The sequence below is a fragment of the Mytilus galloprovincialis genome, chromosome 12, assembly GCF_965363235.1.
Source record: "Mytilus galloprovincialis chromosome 12, xbMytGall1.hap1.1, whole genome shotgun sequence".
Lineage (NCBI taxonomy): Eukaryota > Metazoa > Mollusca > Bivalvia > Mytilida > Mytilidae > Mytilus > Mytilus galloprovincialis.
Genome location: NC_134849.1, coordinates 29,360,537 through 29,379,418, shown reverse-complemented (window position 1 = coordinate 29,379,418; position 18,882 = coordinate 29,360,537). Strand labels below are relative to the sequence as shown.

The 18,882-nt window shown below is 32.8% G+C and overlaps 1 long non-coding RNA gene across 1 annotated transcript; it reads left to right on the top strand.

Moving 5' to 3' along the window:
- The first annotated feature begins 2,661 nt into the window (after positions 1-2,661).
- LOC143055374 (uncharacterized) lies at positions 2,662-17,054 on the top strand. Its single transcript, XR_012972007.1, has 5 exons — positions 2,662-2,776; positions 3,260-3,389; positions 5,210-5,367; positions 9,627-9,753; positions 12,760-17,054. It is a non-coding gene; the product is annotated as an uncharacterized LOC143055374 (long non-coding RNA).
- Positions 17,055-18,882: the final 1,828 nt, after the last annotated feature.

Genomic DNA, 18,882 nt, shown 5'->3' with positions numbered 1-18,882 from the left:
TAGTGCATGTTATATTTATCTTTGTAAGATGAGCAATGATGGGGAATTTAAACTGAAGCATTGAATTTTAACCCTGATGTTTATCCTTAAAGATAAAACGCAAAAACACTTCACAAAATTCGGCCAAATATACAGTCCGCCAAAAGTAAAGCACCACCTGAATATAACTGTCGACATTTTTTTAACAATTATTATATTATGAGGTAAATATGTAGTTTTATTGACCTTTGAAAAACTGATATTCACTAAGACCAAAGGCCGAAGTGAGTGTCAGTTTTTCAAGAGTCAATGAAACCACATATTTACCGAAACAAAAGACAGTAATTGTTTTATTCCATATTCCGAAAGAAATGTATGTAATGACAATTACTTACCAAAACCAATTGTACATCAAACATTGTTTACCAAATTTGTGCACGTAAAGCACATGACGTTTTGCGCGGTGAATATACTTTTTACGCAGGTGATATGCTTATGTATTCAAAATCTTATTCATATAAAAAAACCTACTAAAATTTTATCAATATGGAATAATTATGTTTATTGTTATTAATAGCCTTAAACAATGTTAAGCATACACCAAACATATTCATTACGAAACAAAAGATTGATTACTGATCACATCGTCAAGTAAGTTTTCATTAAAAACCATCTACACTGTTTTGATACCGTTAAACCATCTTTCTATGTCCAGCGAACAGGTGAAGTTTGACTTTCAATAAACTGTGTAATATGGCAAGAGGTAAGTTATCTGGCTGAACGTTTGTAAGAAATTGGCGTTTCCAAATGTTGATAGGAACTGTAAATGATAAACTAAGGTCCAGAAGACCCTTTTTAACTACCTCCCGTTGTGATGACAGACTGCTGATTCGTCGTGATAAAGCCATTCCATTTACTCGTGCTCAGAAGCCTAGACACCATAGGCATCCAGGTGGTCGTGTTAGTATTCAAACATTTGTACGTTGACTTCATAGAAGCAACGTAGGAGCATGTCGTGCTGTCAATAGACCTGCTCTTACCACCAGGCACCGTACAATTAAGTTTCAATGGGTAAATGACCATCAACGCTGGAACATGAGAAGATTGCAAACAAATTCATTGGTCAGATTAGGGCGGTTTCTGTTACGATTCATAAACGGTAGAATACGAGTTGGCGGAATATAAAACTGCCTATGAACAAAAAAAAAAATATTTGCCCAACAACTGCATTCGGTCCAGGTGATGTAACAGTATGGGGTTGCTTCTCATACCGTTGTAGTCTTGGTATGCATATTCTGCAAGGTAACAGGAACGGAAAGACAAATAGGGCTTTGGTGCTTAGAAACATTGTCGTCCCTCATTTTGATAATTGCACAAAGACCTTTGTACATGGACGATAACGCTTAATCGCACAGGGAAAAGATTGTAACCAAGTACAAAGAGCAAGAAACCATTGACATCTTTATTTTCTTAACTTTAACGTACATATATTACCGGACTACTTACTGTATTTATTGTTGATTTTTTTCGTCCTGATCAAGCATAAAATGATTGCCATTGGACGGTTAGCAACTAACATTCAACGAATTGTTTGATGATTGCGGTAAGCAAAAAATCTGTACTAAACATCATAACTTAAAAAATACAGTGATAGTAAGTAGAATATTATATGAAATAAATTATATCAGTAATGTTAAAGTAAATTTCTGATCAACATATATGAGAACTACGTCGCGACTAAAACATCTTGTTCAATGAGTCATTCCATAACCTGCGTGACATCTTTCTGTTTCGTGATTTAAATTTGATATGGATATGCTGCACTTTACACAAGTATACTTGAGTGTCTTATATGAAGTGTTCAACTTCACATAGTTATACTTCAAAGTCTTGTATGAAGTGTTGCACTAAACTGTTTACTTTTACGACTAAAGTGATATAAAATATATCTGAACAAATTTTAGGTTAGTTGTTGAATTACCTTATAAATACGTAAAAACTAATTTTAGCTATACTGTTTTATATTTTTGCATGGCATCTGATGTGGTACTATTTTAGTTGAAACTTGAAAGCTTTTTTTGTAATGTATTGACCTGGTTAAAATCCGGATGTATATTTAATATTTTTTTGTGTTGGTAAAAATTTATAATATACTATAATAATAAAAACGGCAAATGGCAAACCTACCGAACTCCATGAAATTGACGTCCATAATCAAAAATGAAATACATCCCTTTCTTAAAATGTAGCCATCATGAATATGGCAGTTGTTGATTTTATTGATTGGATTTTATATTCTAGTCATTGTCATCGTAAATTTCCAATTTTAGCATAATCTGTATAAAGCCTTCCAAAATCATTATTTCTTATAACTACAATTAAAACTTTTAAGAATGTACCATGAAGGGACCCCATTGAAAATAAGCTGTATAGTATTCATGGTTAATCCTGATTAGGTATCAGCATTTGTTTGTGGATTTTCTGAATTTAGTATGTTTTCATGTCTGCTATTGTGTTATACTACGTCGGAAATGCTTTATGTTGATATTTGATCAATTTAATCTTTCTATCTATAATATTATATATTATAATATATATATATCAGTGTAAACCTTAACCTTTAAAAAAATCCAGTTTCATTTGAATAATTTTTAACCAATGATATTGCGTTTCATTTAATTCGTTATGTCCTAATGATTAATACTTCATCGTCTGTCCTAGTTCTAAACTATAACTGAGAAAATATCAAAAAGTGTTATCGTGAACATCGGATATTATTCTGTGTGATTTCGATAAGGTAATGATTAATTTAGTACTTTTTTGAAATTTTGAACTTTAAGTTTATAAATAATGCATGTATATTAAGTGCAAGTAAATTTGAACAGTGAATATTTTTGATTTTATAAATTGTGGTATATTAAAATGCAACTAAACAGACACTCGTATTCAAAATTTCAGAATGATTCATCTAAAAAATAGCCTTTTCATTTTTCGCTTAGTAATATAATAATTACAAAATATTGGTATCCAGTATTGGTTATGTCCCGATAAGTACTTGATAATATCTATGTAAAATTGAAATTTGCTATAACTCATCGTAATGTGTGATATTTGTGCTCTTAACGCCACTTTTAAATACCTCTTATGGGCTAATTCGTGGCGGCAAGTGCTTATTGGTGCAAGAAGCTGATATGCCCGGGGAAAACCACTGAAAAGACAACACAACTTGCAAATTATATGTAAAGAGTTATTCTTTTAGTATATCGAAATTTCGTTTTAGGTCTAATCTGTGATCACTATGGATAGACGTAATATGAACATACATTTAAAGACTAGTGTCATACTTGTACTGTTAACGGTTACTGTGTCTGTTATAGAAACTGCAAACTTAACCAAACCATCACCTACTAGTAAGTTAACAATGCACTTAGTCTAATGTGTGAAGTGATGTACAATATTAATGATCCAATATCAAATAATTATGAGACTCTTTTTCGTTGCGATTTCTTTTCTCATATTCTTTTCTTTCCATTGACGCAAACAACGTCATCACAAAACATGCAAAAGTGCAATTTGTTGTGAAACACTGTTGTGATATAGAACGATATGTCTAAACATTACCTCAAGCTTATACTCAACTGTATATTACAAATCAAATGAATATTCACCCTGTACAAATTAATATAATCATAATTTAAACAACTTCCATCAATGGATTCATTTATTGTCGTGGGTATCAGATTTCGAAGATTGCTGATAACTTACATATTCGTGGATATTTGATTTCTTGGTTTCGCCAATCTCTGCAGTATACAAAGTTTATTGAAAATGTGATATTCGTTGAACGTTGAATTCGTGATTCAACTGTACCCACGAAACCCACGAAAATTGGTACCGAACGAATAATAATGAATTCACAGTGCTTTAAATTTAGTAAATAAACTCATCATAGACCCCATTTTCAAAATTGTGCACGCCAGACGGTGATTTCGTCTACAAAATACTCACCAATGACGTTCGATTCGAAACAGTTAGATAAACAAAATACTATTAATATGAAGTAAAAAATCATAGAGGTCCCAAAGTTCAGATTTTTCCAAATACATCTACGGTTATCTGTTCTTTGGTATCAAATCCTTAGTGATTCGAAACATTAAAAGTTTTAAAAACAGTAAATTTAAAGATATATGACACTATTAATCATAATACATGTTTACGCAGAATAACTAAATGTCATTGTGTTGTTAAAACATTCACCAGCAGTTGCATCGACCCACTAATTATATTTACCAGGATAAAGATATTGTACGACAGACGTCTACATATATGAACACACACAACACTTAATCATTGGCATATCCAGATGTGTACTAGGATAACAATAGATTTAAGACGATGTGGTACATGTATGAGTGATAATGTGACAACTTTCAATCCAAGTGACAATTTGTAAAAAGTAAACCATTATAGCATGTATAGGTCAAAGTACAGTCTTTAACACGGAAGATTTGCTCAAACCGATTAGGAAGTTAGTAAGGGCCCTAAACATAAATGTGGATAGTGTAAAACTATTCAAAAAGAGAACAAAAATGTATATTGTGAATTCATTTATTTTTGTGGGTATCAATTTTCGTGGATTGAGGAAAATTTACAAGTTCGAGGATATTGGATTTCGTGGTAATAATAAATAATTCCAAGGTGAGTTAAAGGCCATCTTGGTCTTAATTTTGACTGTAGATTATTTGAAACAATACGGGAGAATGAAAAGAAACTCATTACATTAGAAGTCACATTCTTTAAAATGAATGTTGTAATCTGAAGACTCGTTCCTAATGTTTCATGTACAATTGAGAATTCAAATGGGGAATATGTCAATGAGACAACAGTACGACCAAAGTAGATTTAGTTAGCGAAATTATAAATATCTGTACATTCCTCAGAAATATTGGACGTTGGCCTTACGGACCTCAACTCCAATTTTTTCCAGGAATAGTCAGTTATTTGGACTTTTTCTTTAACATCTTCACTAAATTAAATAAACTGAATCTGAATGTATATGTAAGATAATCATCTGACAGACATTTTGGGAAAGATCAAACAGCAAATTCAGTACAGTTAAACCGTCACGTTAATTCATGATCCCAACATTACAGAAAAAAGTTGATGTAGCACTTTTGTCAAATATTGGTTTTTCCCTCACTATATTCTTTTCATTTTCTTTTTCTTGTAGATGGGTCTTCTAGTATTACGTTGAAGAAAAAAGAAGCGCTAACTTTTTTCAGTCGAGGCAGAACAAAAAGAAGTTTGTATGAGGAATGTACAGAATTGTTAGGTTGTACTACTGGGGAAGTGTTTAGTTCGTACGGTTTTCGAAGACGTGGTTTAGCGGTAAGTAAAATGATTGATTAAAATATAACTTTTTAGTAGAATTTAAAAGCAAAATAATTCGAATCTAATAAACAAAATATATGTATTAACTAAACTGTTCTACCTATTGTTTCATTTATTGTATCTAAAACAAATAAAATACAGAATACAATCCTCCTTTTCTCGTTACCAAGTATTAAAAAGTAAAATCACAAAAATACTGAACACAGAGAAAAATCTAATCGGAAAGTCCATAATCACATGGCAAAATCAAATGGCAAAACACATCAAAAACGAATGGACAAGAACTGCCATATTTCTGACTTGGTACAGGCATTTTCAAATATAGAAAATGATGGATTAAACCTGGTTTTAAAGCGCTAAAACTGTCCTAAATGCTTTGAATACACGTCCATAAAAAAAAACTATTGCGATGAATGTAAAAGTTTCATTTGCAACAAAAGTGGTCACTTTCCAGGTGTTGGAACGGTTGCTTTCATAGCCGTTAAGTGTTTGTTATGTTTCTTTCCTTTTTCATCAGGTACTTATTTGACAGGTATGTTTCATTTCAAACTTTCAATTTATGTATCAAGGTTAAGAGACTATTTACTCTTAGCTCTACTTAGTTGGGAAATATATATCATACATTGTATATACAGGTGAAGTTTGTTTATTGCTTCTTATGTTGATTGTCATAGATTCTGGTACTGTGATCACTGCGTATGTCAAATGCGAGGTATAAGTCTAAAAATGAGGCGGAGAAAGCAGTGTATGCTTTTTTTCTTTAATTTATAGTTCTGGGTGATATATTTATGGAATCAGAAACTTTTGTATTGTAAATAGAGAGAACATAAACAATACATATTATTATTGTTGTCTCTTTGACACATTCCCAATTTCCATTCTCAATTTTATATGAATGGGAAATTAAATGAAAGGAACATTATCAATTATCTTAATATAAAATTAAAGGATCTGGCTTCTTTGATCTTCTTGTTTTTGACAATTGTCTGAAAGAACTTCGAATTATATGAAAATAAGAAGAGGTCGGCAAGGGGATGCGCACAGTTCGTTCAAATAGGAATGCCGACAATTTGTTGTACTTCAAATTCAACAAATATATTGTCACATTAAAAACTCAAGCATACTGAACACTTGTTTTTCTGTGTAGCATGTTTTACCTTTTTGTTCACTTTTTACAAGATATCCCGTATGGCATCCCAAAGTGTTAAATTTAAAGCGTATGCTACCATTTTTATGTTGAAAAGCATTGTGGATTATTTCTTTTAAAACGATTTGTCAATTTCACATGGGGAATGATCGTATACAGGGTTAAAAAATGAAACATTTTGATAGAACTTATTTCGAAAGAGTCGAGATTTAAAATTATCCAGAAGTTCTTGCGAGTTTTTAAGAATCCACATATGGTTAATAGCATTACACGAGTTAACAGTTTCACAGTGTTTTTTGAAGAACCTCTTTAATTGCGGACAGACATTTGTGTCAATCTAATGGGCAGTTCTTAAGTCGATCATACAGATGAGCCGGCAACGTACCGTTGTTTGTACGGGTTTTTGTGAAGCTTAGGTATCAAAAACAAACAAGATAAGTTCTACTATTTGTTTTTCGATGTAATCCTCATTGAAGAAATGAAAGACTTTTGATTCACCCAAATATCTTCCTTGTCAAATGATATGTTTCTGTATGTGAGATTTCCGGAGTTTTCATTTATTCTAAATTATCTTACACTGGTAGTATTAAGATTTACATATAAAAACAGAATTAAATGAAGCTGTGTCCGAAGGAACAGCAACATAATTATAGTGAACAGATGTTAGACCTTTCACAACCTCTTTTTCTGTGTGAACGGACTTTGGTCGATCATTCACAGAGTTTTATTTCTTATTAATGGGACGTCTTATCAAAGAAATGATTGTTCTGACCCATTCTGAAAAAGTGTTCAGTTCAACTTCTTCTCGTTTAGTCAATGTTCTGGCGTAGTCCTCAAAGGAGTCCATTTTTATATTTTTTAAGTTATTGTTCCAATTGATGTGTTGGGGTTCTTTAATCTTAGGACCATGAGATATCACCTTTGGTTGAATAATGTTTAGGTCCCCAGTAATAACATAACCAGACGGACTGTAAATATAAGGCGAGTTGGCACAGTCATAGTCACAGGTCAGAGGGTTTTTAAGTATTGTTCCAAATCGGGTTCTGCAATGCTTGTTTACAGTTAAATACTTTGGGTGCAATGGTTTTGGTGTATCTGCAGGATATAGTAGGAACAGACTGGTTTTGAAAATAAAGTTGAATTTTAGATGTTACCTCCTTGTGATGTAGAACGTTGCTGATGTTGAGTGCATCAATTTCCTTAATGCTAAACTGAAACTGGAAGTAATTTCCTCTTTTCCACATGTAAAGGTTCTAATCTTTTTGATTGAATAGACGAAAACGAACTACATAACAAGCTATACTGACAAGTCTGTATATTGGAGAATATGTATCTATGCATACTTTGTCAAGTGCATAATCTCTCAAACATATTAGAAAACAAGCAGTGAACAAATTTAGTTCTAATATAACATGGATAATGTAACACTAGCGGATGAAGAAGATGTGATAAAAAGATCACAAAAGCTCCCAGAGGGCAATCTAGATTTCGAAGACTTCTTTACATTAGGCAGATAGCAATATTTTCACACATGACTACGTTGGGATCGTAAAGTAGCGTTGAATAAGCTCATTACATACACATCACTGCAGGCTGGACTTAACAAATTTCCTACTCCTTTGGCGTCATCGTTGCAAACATATGACATTGCAGTACCTAGATCCCTTATCGAGAATGTTTCTCTATCTTTTTAGGAAAGGATTACTTAGTATAGGACTAATGGTGTGGTTATGTGGTGATCAAAATATGATTTAAGAATACCTAAATAATCCTCTGACATGTGATCGTTCCCACTCAACTTTTAGTTTACAGTCTCTCTGGCCATGTTATGATATCGGATATGTTCCTTACGTCGTAACTACTATCCCCTTCCCTTTCCTGAATGTGACCTACCGAATTATACTATTTACCGGATCTGTTATCACATAAGCAACACGACGGGTGCCGCATGTGGAGCAGGATCTGTCTACCCTTCCGGAGCACCTGAGATCACCCCTAGTTTTTTGGTGGGGTTCGTGTTGTTTATTCTTTAGTTTTCTATGTTGTGTCGAGTGTGTTGTTGTTTGTTTGTCTTTTTCATTTTTAGCCATGGCGTTGTCAGTTTGTTTTAGATTTATGAGTTTCACTGTCCCTTTGGTATCTTTCGTCCCTCTTTTATTACTAGGGATCTAAACATAATTCAACATGAACATCTCCGAACGATGATATATCATTGTCCTAATTTTAGAGAACCCTAACACATCATAACTTCAAAAATATAATTATGGATTCCATAGAGGACTACGCAAGAACATGGACTAAATGATGGAGTACATTTTTATAAATCATGTCTCTGATAAAACATCGCATTCCTAAGTTGAAAACTGTGTGAATGAGTTACATCTATTCATTCTACAATTATTTGGTGGAACAGCGTGTATAAGAAATTGTTTCAAAGATTTCAGGTGAACTGTTCTAGATACTGTTCGACAACATATTTCCCTACAGAAACTGACAGATTTATGTGGGGATCAGATCTGATTGGAACTACAGGTAATTTAGGAATGTAGTACAAAAATTCACAGGAAAAAAAGTCAAAAACAAATAGTCACGGTCAAAAAGTCACAGGACAAAAAGTCACAATTCAGTTTTGAGATAATTTTTCATTGAACAAGAATTTAAAGAAATATTTTGTTTGTTTATTCTTGAACTTTTATAAATGAAGCAATTTTGTAATCAAAATTTACTCAATAAATATCAATAATGATCAAATTATTGTTATGAAAACAAAATGTCGGAGTGACTTGTACTTAATTTGCTTCATTGTGTCAAGAAATATATCCTTTGCATGATAAAATCTTAATAAATTTTCATTTATCAAGGCTTATGAACAATTTTCTAAATTTAAAAATGAATATATGTAATAAAAAGAAAATATTTCAAAATCTTTCTCTTACGTATTCAAACATTTGTTAAAAAAATAATTGTGACTTTCAGTCCTGTGACTTTTTGTCCTATCAAATTTGTGACTTTTTGTTCTGTGGCTTTCTGTCCGTTTACCTAACTTAGTTAACATTTCTCAGAATAAACATATATGTTTTAGGATAATTTGAGTCTTTGTGTTTTGTAGTTTGAGTACATGACATATGTAACGTGCAGATATGTAACATGTCCTAGTGGTTATAGATGCACATATGTGCCCGGTTCCGTACGTCACATTCGAGATTTAACAGTGCAATGTGTTTTGAAATGAAAAGGTTAGTCAATGTATATTATTAGAAAATAAATTGTCACGATTTGATCCAATGTGTGCAATAAATCATCGTTTGTAAAAAGATTTGAAATGATTTTGTCCTTGTTAGAAAAGCTGATTATTCAATTATAATGGTACAAGTAAGAAACTTGTCAATGTGTTGACGAATTGGGTTTTTTGAATAACTTTCTCTTTAAAAGTCGAGAAAATTAGGAACGTCAAACATAAAAGTTGTAATGAAATAGCCTTTCTACCTGCCACTAGGTTTAAAGGACAACCACTCTATATTTTACAGGAAGTTGAAATGCGCAATGCAATCACAACTTATTTTCAATAGACACAGACACTTACCTTGAAAGGACCGTAATTTTTTGCTTATTTCCACCTTTGATTCTGTTGTTAGCATCTACTTGTTATAATAGGTACAGTCATTGTATTGAACAAAATCATTCTTCTTCGCATAGTCAGCTATAAAAGGCCCCGATAAGACAATGTAAAACATTTCAAACGAGAAAACTAACGGCCTTATTTATGTAAAAAAATAAACGAAAAACAAATATGTAACACATAACCAAACGACAACCACTAAATTACAGGCTCCTGACTTGGGACAGGCACATACATAAATAATGTGGCGGGGTTAAACATGTTAGCGGGATCCCAACCCACCTAACCTGGGACAGTGGTATAACAGTACAACATAAGAACGAACTATCAAAATCAGTTGAAAAAGGCTTAACTCATCAGATGGACAAAAATACAAGTGGACGTGGCTTGTACATCCCAACACAATAAACAGATCTGAGAGTACTCGTAGTTATCTGACAGCTAGTTCAAAGCCACTTACAACTAATAAAAAAATCACGCATCTAAGACTAAACTATCAATCCGTACACATCCAACATCCAATGGATTTAGTGTAAAGACGTCATAAACAGCCAGAGAAAAACACGAAAAAAGTTTATTACAGGTACAACCAAACTTCAAAACCAAATCTTTATATCTATGGAAAACTTTAGTAAATGTTTTAAGTAATTTATGGTAACGATATCCTTGGTTTAATAATTTATCAGTAATACATAGTTTGCGTTCGTTAAAATCAAAAACGTCACAACAGACACGGGCATAGCGAACAAGTTGTGAAATATAAACAACGTAAGATGGTGCCAAAGGAACATCACCCTAAACAATTGGAAAATTAACAATAGGGAACGAAAAATCGTCTCTTTTGTCGTAAATTTTAGTGTGGAGTTTCCCGTTTAAAACCTGTTTGGTTTAAATACATTGAATTGTCTGAGGTCTGAAGTATACAGTCCAATCATTGAAAGCTGTGATGAATGCAAATTTTCCTTTAATTTATTGGTTGACAATTGCTTAGATATGAGACCAACGCCCCCGCCCCCTTTTTTGTTGTTAGAATTTTGATCAATCTTGAAGAAAATAGTATGATTCCCTTCCAAAAAAAAAAAACAAAACAAATCCCCACCCCCTTATTTTTTTTAATTTGAAATATCAAAATATATCAATTTTCCAAACACATTTGTCATGATAGAATTTTTTGCGTTGGTATAAAAACATTGCAGAGAAAATGTTTACGTTCTTTGCTAGATAATTTATGAAACAGACTATACTTAATAAAACTAGCGAGTGAAGACATTGAATTATTCCTCTTAGTATTAGAAAATGTCAAAGAAAAATCCCTTGTTTTCATTTGTTGTTTATAAACACAAAAAAATGAAATACTGTTTTCTCAGGCGTGCAAGAACATACAATCAGATGTTTTGTTTTATTTTGCTCTAATTGTAGATGACTGTTTAAAAAAACAGATTTCACCGATGTGTCTTCAAACTAGTGAGAAAATCCCGCACCCGGAGATGGACTTGAATTAGCCCCTAAACAAAAATGTGTTGTAGTTCAGCGAAAATGGACGTCACACTAAACTACGAAACATTTAAATGAACCAAAATTTAAATAACAACGTACAATACTAATAAACACAGAGCAATACGCATAGCTAAACTCAGTTTAAAAGAAGTCAGCGTCCGATGTTAGAATAAGCAAAATAACAATGATAGGCTACTTGTAGTTATTAAAATGATGGTTCTAGACTTCAATAAAACTGACTGAAATAGTATTTCTTCATATGAAAATCAAACACAATCACTCCCGTTATGGATATAATATCAAACCAACACTATTTGAGAATAACTTGTGTTTATTTCCGATGCAAAAACACCAAGAGTAAATCAATATTAATTCCAAAAAATGAACATAAAGACCAAAAAAAGGCCCAACACAGAAAAAGGCAAAACTTGTTACTTGCTGCTGAATTGTTGTAATGCACTGCCTTTTGATCTACTAAATACTACTTAGTAGTTACAAAAATATTAAAGAATTATGTCGAAATATCTGTGAAGCAAACATTTTTATATTCAATGAGAACTAATTTTATTTCCATTCGAAAATCAACATTAATCTTTAACTTGTAAATCTACATTTTTTAAGACTGTGTGGGTAAATGAGGATAAGATATTTCATTGAAGGAGAACAGAAGACAACAATCCCAATTTCATTTAAATTGTCAAATATTTAACCTGCAAAATTCTTTCGGATTTGTTCTTGCCATGATTAAAAAAACGGATTCGACATCTGTAAAAAGTTACGCGTATATAAACCCGAATACCTAAAACATATAAGAATAAACCTTGATTTTTGGAAGTGTGTGTTCGCGTGACTCTGTTTTTGCCATGGCTATGTCGTTCTTATTTCAATTCATGGGGTTGGGTCGTCCATTTGGTACGATCCGCCTCTTAATCACATCTAAAGGGTTGGATGAATGGAATGGTTTTATCGTTTTTCTATCTCTTTAATGTAAAATTGTTTTTTTTGACAATTGTACTTATTTAAAATTGTCTCCCTAACAAAATATGAACCAGAAAAGATAGTTATTCAAAATAATACACGTAAATCTAATCATCTAAATAACTTCTCATTTTTTTTGCATTTTCAGATATTGGCAAAGTTATGAATGGAAAACCCAGTATTTTGAAAACAAGTTTATACTATTTGACATGCACTACTGATTTCGAGGAACATAATTGTGTGTGCATGTGCATGGATAGATCTGTTTTCCTTTTTAGCTCACCTGGCCCACAGGGCCAAGTGAGCTTTTCTCATCACTTTGCGTCCGGCGTCCGGCGTCCGTCGTCCGTCGTCCGTCGTCGTCCGGCGTTAGCTTTTACAAAAATAGAACATAGGGATAAAATGCAGTTTTTGGCTTATAACTCAAAAACCAAAGCTTTTAGAGCAAATCTGACAGTGATAAAAATGTTTATCAGGTCAAGATCTATCTGCCCTGAAATGTTCAGATGAATCGGTCAATCGGTTGTTGGGTTGCTGCCCCTGAATTGGTAATTTTGAGGAAATTTTGCTGTTTTTGGTTATTATCTTGAATATTATTATAGATAGAGATAAACTGTAAACAGCAATAATGTTTAGCAAAGTAAGATTTACAAATAAGTCAACATGACCAAAATGGTCAGTTGACCCGTTTAGGAGTTATTGCCCTTTATAGTCAATTTTTAACCATTTTTCGTAAATTAAAGTAATCTTTTACAAAAATCTTCTCCTCTGAAACTACTTGGCCAAATTAATCCAAACTTGGCCACAATCATCTTTGGGGTATCTAGTTAAAAAAAATGTGTAGCGTGACCTGGTCAACGAACAAAGATGGCAGCCACGGCTAAAAATAGAACATAGGGGTAAAATGCAGTTTTTGGCTTATAACTCAAAAACCAAAGCATTTTGAGGAAATCTGACAGGGATAAAAATGTTTATCAGGTCAAGATCTATCTGCCCTGAAATTTTCAGATGAATCGGTCAATCGGTTGTTGGGTGCTGCCCCTGAATTGTTAATTTTGAGGAAATTTTGCTGTTTTTGGTTATTATCTTGAATATTATTATAGATAGAGATAAACTGTAAACAGCAATAATGTTCAGCAAAGTAAGATCTACAAATAAGTCAAACATGACCAAAATGGTCAGTTGACCCGTTTAGGAGTTATTGCCCTTTATAGTCAATTTTTAACCATTTTTCGTAAATTATATCTTTTACAAAAATCTTCTCCTCTGAAACTACTAGGCCAAATTAATCCAAACTTGGCCACAATCATCTTTGGGGTATCTAGTTTAAAAAATGTGTGGCGTGACTTGGTCAACCAACCAAGATGGCCGCCACGGCTAGAAATAGAACATAGGGGTAAAATGCAGTTTTTGGCTTATAACTCAAAAACCAAAGCATTTTGAGGAAATCTGACAGGAATAAAAATGTTTATCAGGTCAAGATCTATCTGCCCTGAAATTTTCAGATGAATCGGTCAATTGGTTGTTGGGTTGCTGCCCCTGAATTGGTAATTTTGAGGAAATTTTGCTGTTTTCGGTTATTATCTTGCATATTATTATAGATAGAGATAAACTGTAAACAGCAATAATGTTCAGCAAAGTAAGATCTACAAATAAGTCAACTTGACCAAAATGGTCAGTTGACCCGTTTAGGAGTTATTGCCCTTTATAGTCAATTTTTAACCATTTTTCGTAAATTAAAGTAATCTTTTACAAAAATCTTCTCCTCTGAAACTACTGGACCAAATTAATCAAAACTTGGCCACAATCATCTTTGGGGTATCTAGTTTAAAAAATGTGTGACGTGACCTGGTCAACGAACAAAGATGGCCGCCACGGCTAAAAATAGAACATAGGGATAAAATGCAGTTTTTGGCTTATAACTCAAAAACCAAAGCTTTTAGAGCAAATCTGACAGTGATAAAAATGTTTATCAGGTCAAGATCTATCTGCCCTGAAATGTTCAGATGAATCGGTCAATCGGTTGTTGGGTTGCTGCCCCTGAATTGGTAATTTTGAGGAAATTTTGCTGTTTTTGGTTATTATCTTGAATATTATTATAGATAGAGATAAACTGTAAACAGCAATAATGTTTAGCAAAGTAAGATTTACAAATAAGTCAACATGACCAAAATGGTCAGTTGACCCGTTTAGGAGTTATTGCCCTTTATAGTCAATTTTTAACCATTTTTCGTAAATTAAAGTAATCTTTTACAAAAATCTTCTCCTCTGAAACTACTTGGCCAAATTAATCCAAACTTGGCCACAATCATCTTTGGGGTATCTAGTTAAAAAAAATGTGTAGCGTGACCTGGTCAGCGAACAAAGATGGCCGCCACGGCTAAAAGTAGAACATAGGGGTAAAATGCAGTTTTTGGCTTATAATTCAAAAACCAAAGCATTTTGAGGAAATCTGACGGGATAAAAATGTTTATCAGGTCAAGATCTATCTGCCCTGAAATTTTCAGATGAATCGGTCAATTGGTTGTTGGGTTGCTGCCCCTGAATTGGTAATTTTGAGGAAATTTTGCTGTTTTTGGTTATTATCTTGCATATTATTATAGATAGAGATAAACTGTAAACAGCAATAATGTTCAGCAAAGTAAGATCTACAAATAAGTCAAACATGACCAAAATGGTCAGTTGACCCGTTTAGGAGTTATTGCCCTTTATAGTCAATTTTTAACCATTTTTCGTAAATTAAAGTAATCTTTTACAAAAATCTTCTCCTCTGAAACTACTGGGCCAAATTAATCCAAACTTGGCCACAATCATCTTTGGGGTATCTAGTTTAAAAAATGTGTGACGTGACCTGGTCAACCAACTAAGATGGACGCCACAGCTAAAAATAGAACATAGGGGTAAAATGCAGTTTTTGGCTTATAACTCAAAAACCAAAGCATTTTGAGGAAATCTGACATGGGATAAAAATGTTTATCAGGTCAATTCTATTGTCCTGAAATTTTCAGTTGAATCAGTCAACCCGTTGTTGGGTTGCTGCCCCTGAATTGGTAATTTTGAGGAAATTTTGCTGTTTTTGGTTATTATCCTGAATATTATTATAGATAGAGATAAACTGTAAACAGCAATAATGTTCAGCAAAGTAAGATCTACAAATAAGTCAACATGACCGAAATGGTCAGTTGACCCGTTTAGGAGTTATTGCCCTTTATAGTCAATTTTTAACCATTTTTCGTAAATTAAAGTAATCTTTTACAAAAATCTTCTCGTCTGAAACTACTAGGCCAAATTAATCCAAACTTGGCCACAATCATCTTTTGGGTATCTAGTTAAAAAAAATGTGTGGCATGACCTGGTCAACGAACAAAGATGGCCGCCACGGCTAAAAATAGAACATAGGGGTAAAATGCAGTTTTTGGCTTATAACTCAAAAACCAAAGCATTTTGAGGAAATCTGACATTGGATAAAAATGTTTATCAGGTCAAGATCTATTGTCCTGAAATTTTCAGTTGAATCAGTCAACCCGTTGTTGGGTTGCTGCCCCTGAATTGGTAATTTTGAGGAAATTTTGCTGTTTTTGGTTATTATCTTGAATATTATTATAGATAGAGATAAACTGTAAACATCACTAATGTTCAGCGAAGTTAGATATACAAATAAGTCAACATGACCGAAATGGTCAGTTGACCCCTTTAGGAGTTATTGCCCTTTATAGTCAATTTTTAACCATTTTTCATAAATTTAAATAATCTTTTACAAAATCTCCACTGAAACTACTAGGCCACAATCATCTTTTGGGTATCTAGTTTGAAAAATGTGTCCGATGACCTGGCCATTCAACCAAGATGGCCGCCACGGCTAAAAATAGAACATAGGGGTAAAATGCAGTTGTTGGCTTATAACTATGAAACCAAAGCATTTAGAGCAAATCTGACATGAAGTTAAATTGTTAATCAAGTCAATATTTATCTGCCCTGAATTTTTCAGATAAATTGGACAACTGGCAAGAAATTTTGCCGTTTTTGGTAACTTGAATACTATTATAGATAGCGATAAACTGTAAACAGCAATAATGTTCAGCAAAGTAAGATCTACAAATAAGTCAACATGACCTAAATGGTCAATTGACCCCTTAAGGAGTTATTGCCCTTTATAGTCAATTTTTAACAATTTTCATTAATTTGGTAAATTTATGTAAATTTTTACCAAATATAGTTCTCTGTTACTAATGGGCAAAGTTCATTATAGAATGATATAATTGTAAGAAGCAAAATCGTTCAGTAAAGTAAGAACTTCAAACACATCACCATCACCAAAATACAATTTTGTCATGAATCCATTTGTGTCCTTTGTTTGATATGCACATAGACCAAGGTGAGCGACACAGGCTCTTTAGAGCCTCTAGTTTAGAAATACTATGACTTGTATAAAAAAAGAAATAATCATTGTCTTAGGTATTTTTTTATTCGTTTGGCAGTTGCCTCATTGACGTATTCCTACTAGAACTTATTTCTTTATAACTGTCACTTGTTACGGAATAATTTACACCTTAATAAGCATACATTCGTTTATAAATGAATTTTCCCATTGGTGTTATCATAGTTATGCATGTACTGTATCCCCCCCAAAAAAAAAACCAAAATGTATAAAACACATGAGAAAAACAATTTATAGATGTGTGAAACGTCCGAACAGCTGTTCTGTCTTTACCTCCATCATGAATTTTCAAAGCTCAATAATTTGAGGTGTGTTTAGTTGTTGTCTTAATCAGAATTTGTCATCTTGAATATTATATCTTGTTAATGTAGTAACAGGGTTTTTTCTGTTTTGTTCGTTTGTTTTTGTAGGAGTTCAATGTGTTGTTGTTCCGTTTTGTTTCATCTTATAGTTGATGTTTTTCCCTGAGTTTTGGTTTGTGACCAGGATTTGTTTCAGAGCAATCGATCTATGACTATTGAAAAGCGATATACCACTATCGCCTTTATTTTACGGATGAATTCGACTACATATTTGAAATGTGAAAAATAAAGCACTATAACCGAAACACATAATACTATGTGTAGGTACTTTTTAGCTTTTTCCCTTTACAAAGTATAATATTAGAAGCAAAACGGGGAGTTACTGGTAAAATTATAATACATTAAGTGTCCCTACCAACGCGCTATGAAATCAATGTGTTATTCGTTATTATTTTGCTTTATTTGGTTTTTTTTCACCGTTGTTGGTATTCTGTTGTACTCAATGGTTTTATCTGGACGATTCAATTTGTTTTAATTGTGTGTAATGTAAACAGGGGGAAAAGTATGCATTTTCACAACTTTTCATCACCAAAAATGTTTTGTCTGGCACCAATTTCAAAATAGATTAATATAATTTTGAGGGAGTTTCATCAGTTACAAACAAAAATTTCAGCATGCGTCGACAGAATAAGTGTTTAAAGCATTGATCACCATTCACGGAACTGAAACAAAACGGCAGATGTGGCAATGGTAAACAATAATAAACTTTAATTAATAATAATAGAGTTGTGGACACGGTATTTCTCCTTTTGTATGAAACTGAGTTTCTTTGGTGCTTTATACAGACTGTAAGTACATTGATTGTACCAATGTTTTTCAATCGTGTGTGTGAGAGACCACAATTATCTCTCTTTAATGATGTTCGCTTCTCTGTTTATGCTTTTGTCAAACGGCACGTGTATTGCATAAAATGCACATGTTAACAATTAATGCGACTTTAGCGGATTTAGAATGCTTTCATTTTAGACCTGCTTTTTCAACAGTATATTATAAAAATATTAAAAAAACTAAGGGATAGCGGCAAATTTTCCCCTTAATGAATAAAACCATGGAGTTTCATATATCGGACAAAAGCATAAACAGAGAAGCGAACATCATTAAAGAGAGATAATTGTGGTCTCTTACACACACGATTGAAAAACATGTCAAACGCATATATGCTTGAACATGATATTTTGACCGCTGTCGCATTTCTGTATTGAGTATTACACACGAGTTAAGCCGTGAACTTAAACTATTAAAATATCTATTTTGAAACACTTACGTATTGATAAAAAAAAGTATAAGTAGACAAGCAGTTTACTAGATGTGGCTTTTCAAAGTATAATCTGCCATTTTCTACCTAAAAAAATCTTTAACCAATTCAGGATTATGACAGTTGTTTTTCATTCGTTCATATGTTTCAGCTTTTGATTTTGCCATTTGGTTAGGGTCTTACATTCTAAAATTTCCTTTGAGTTCAGTATTTCTG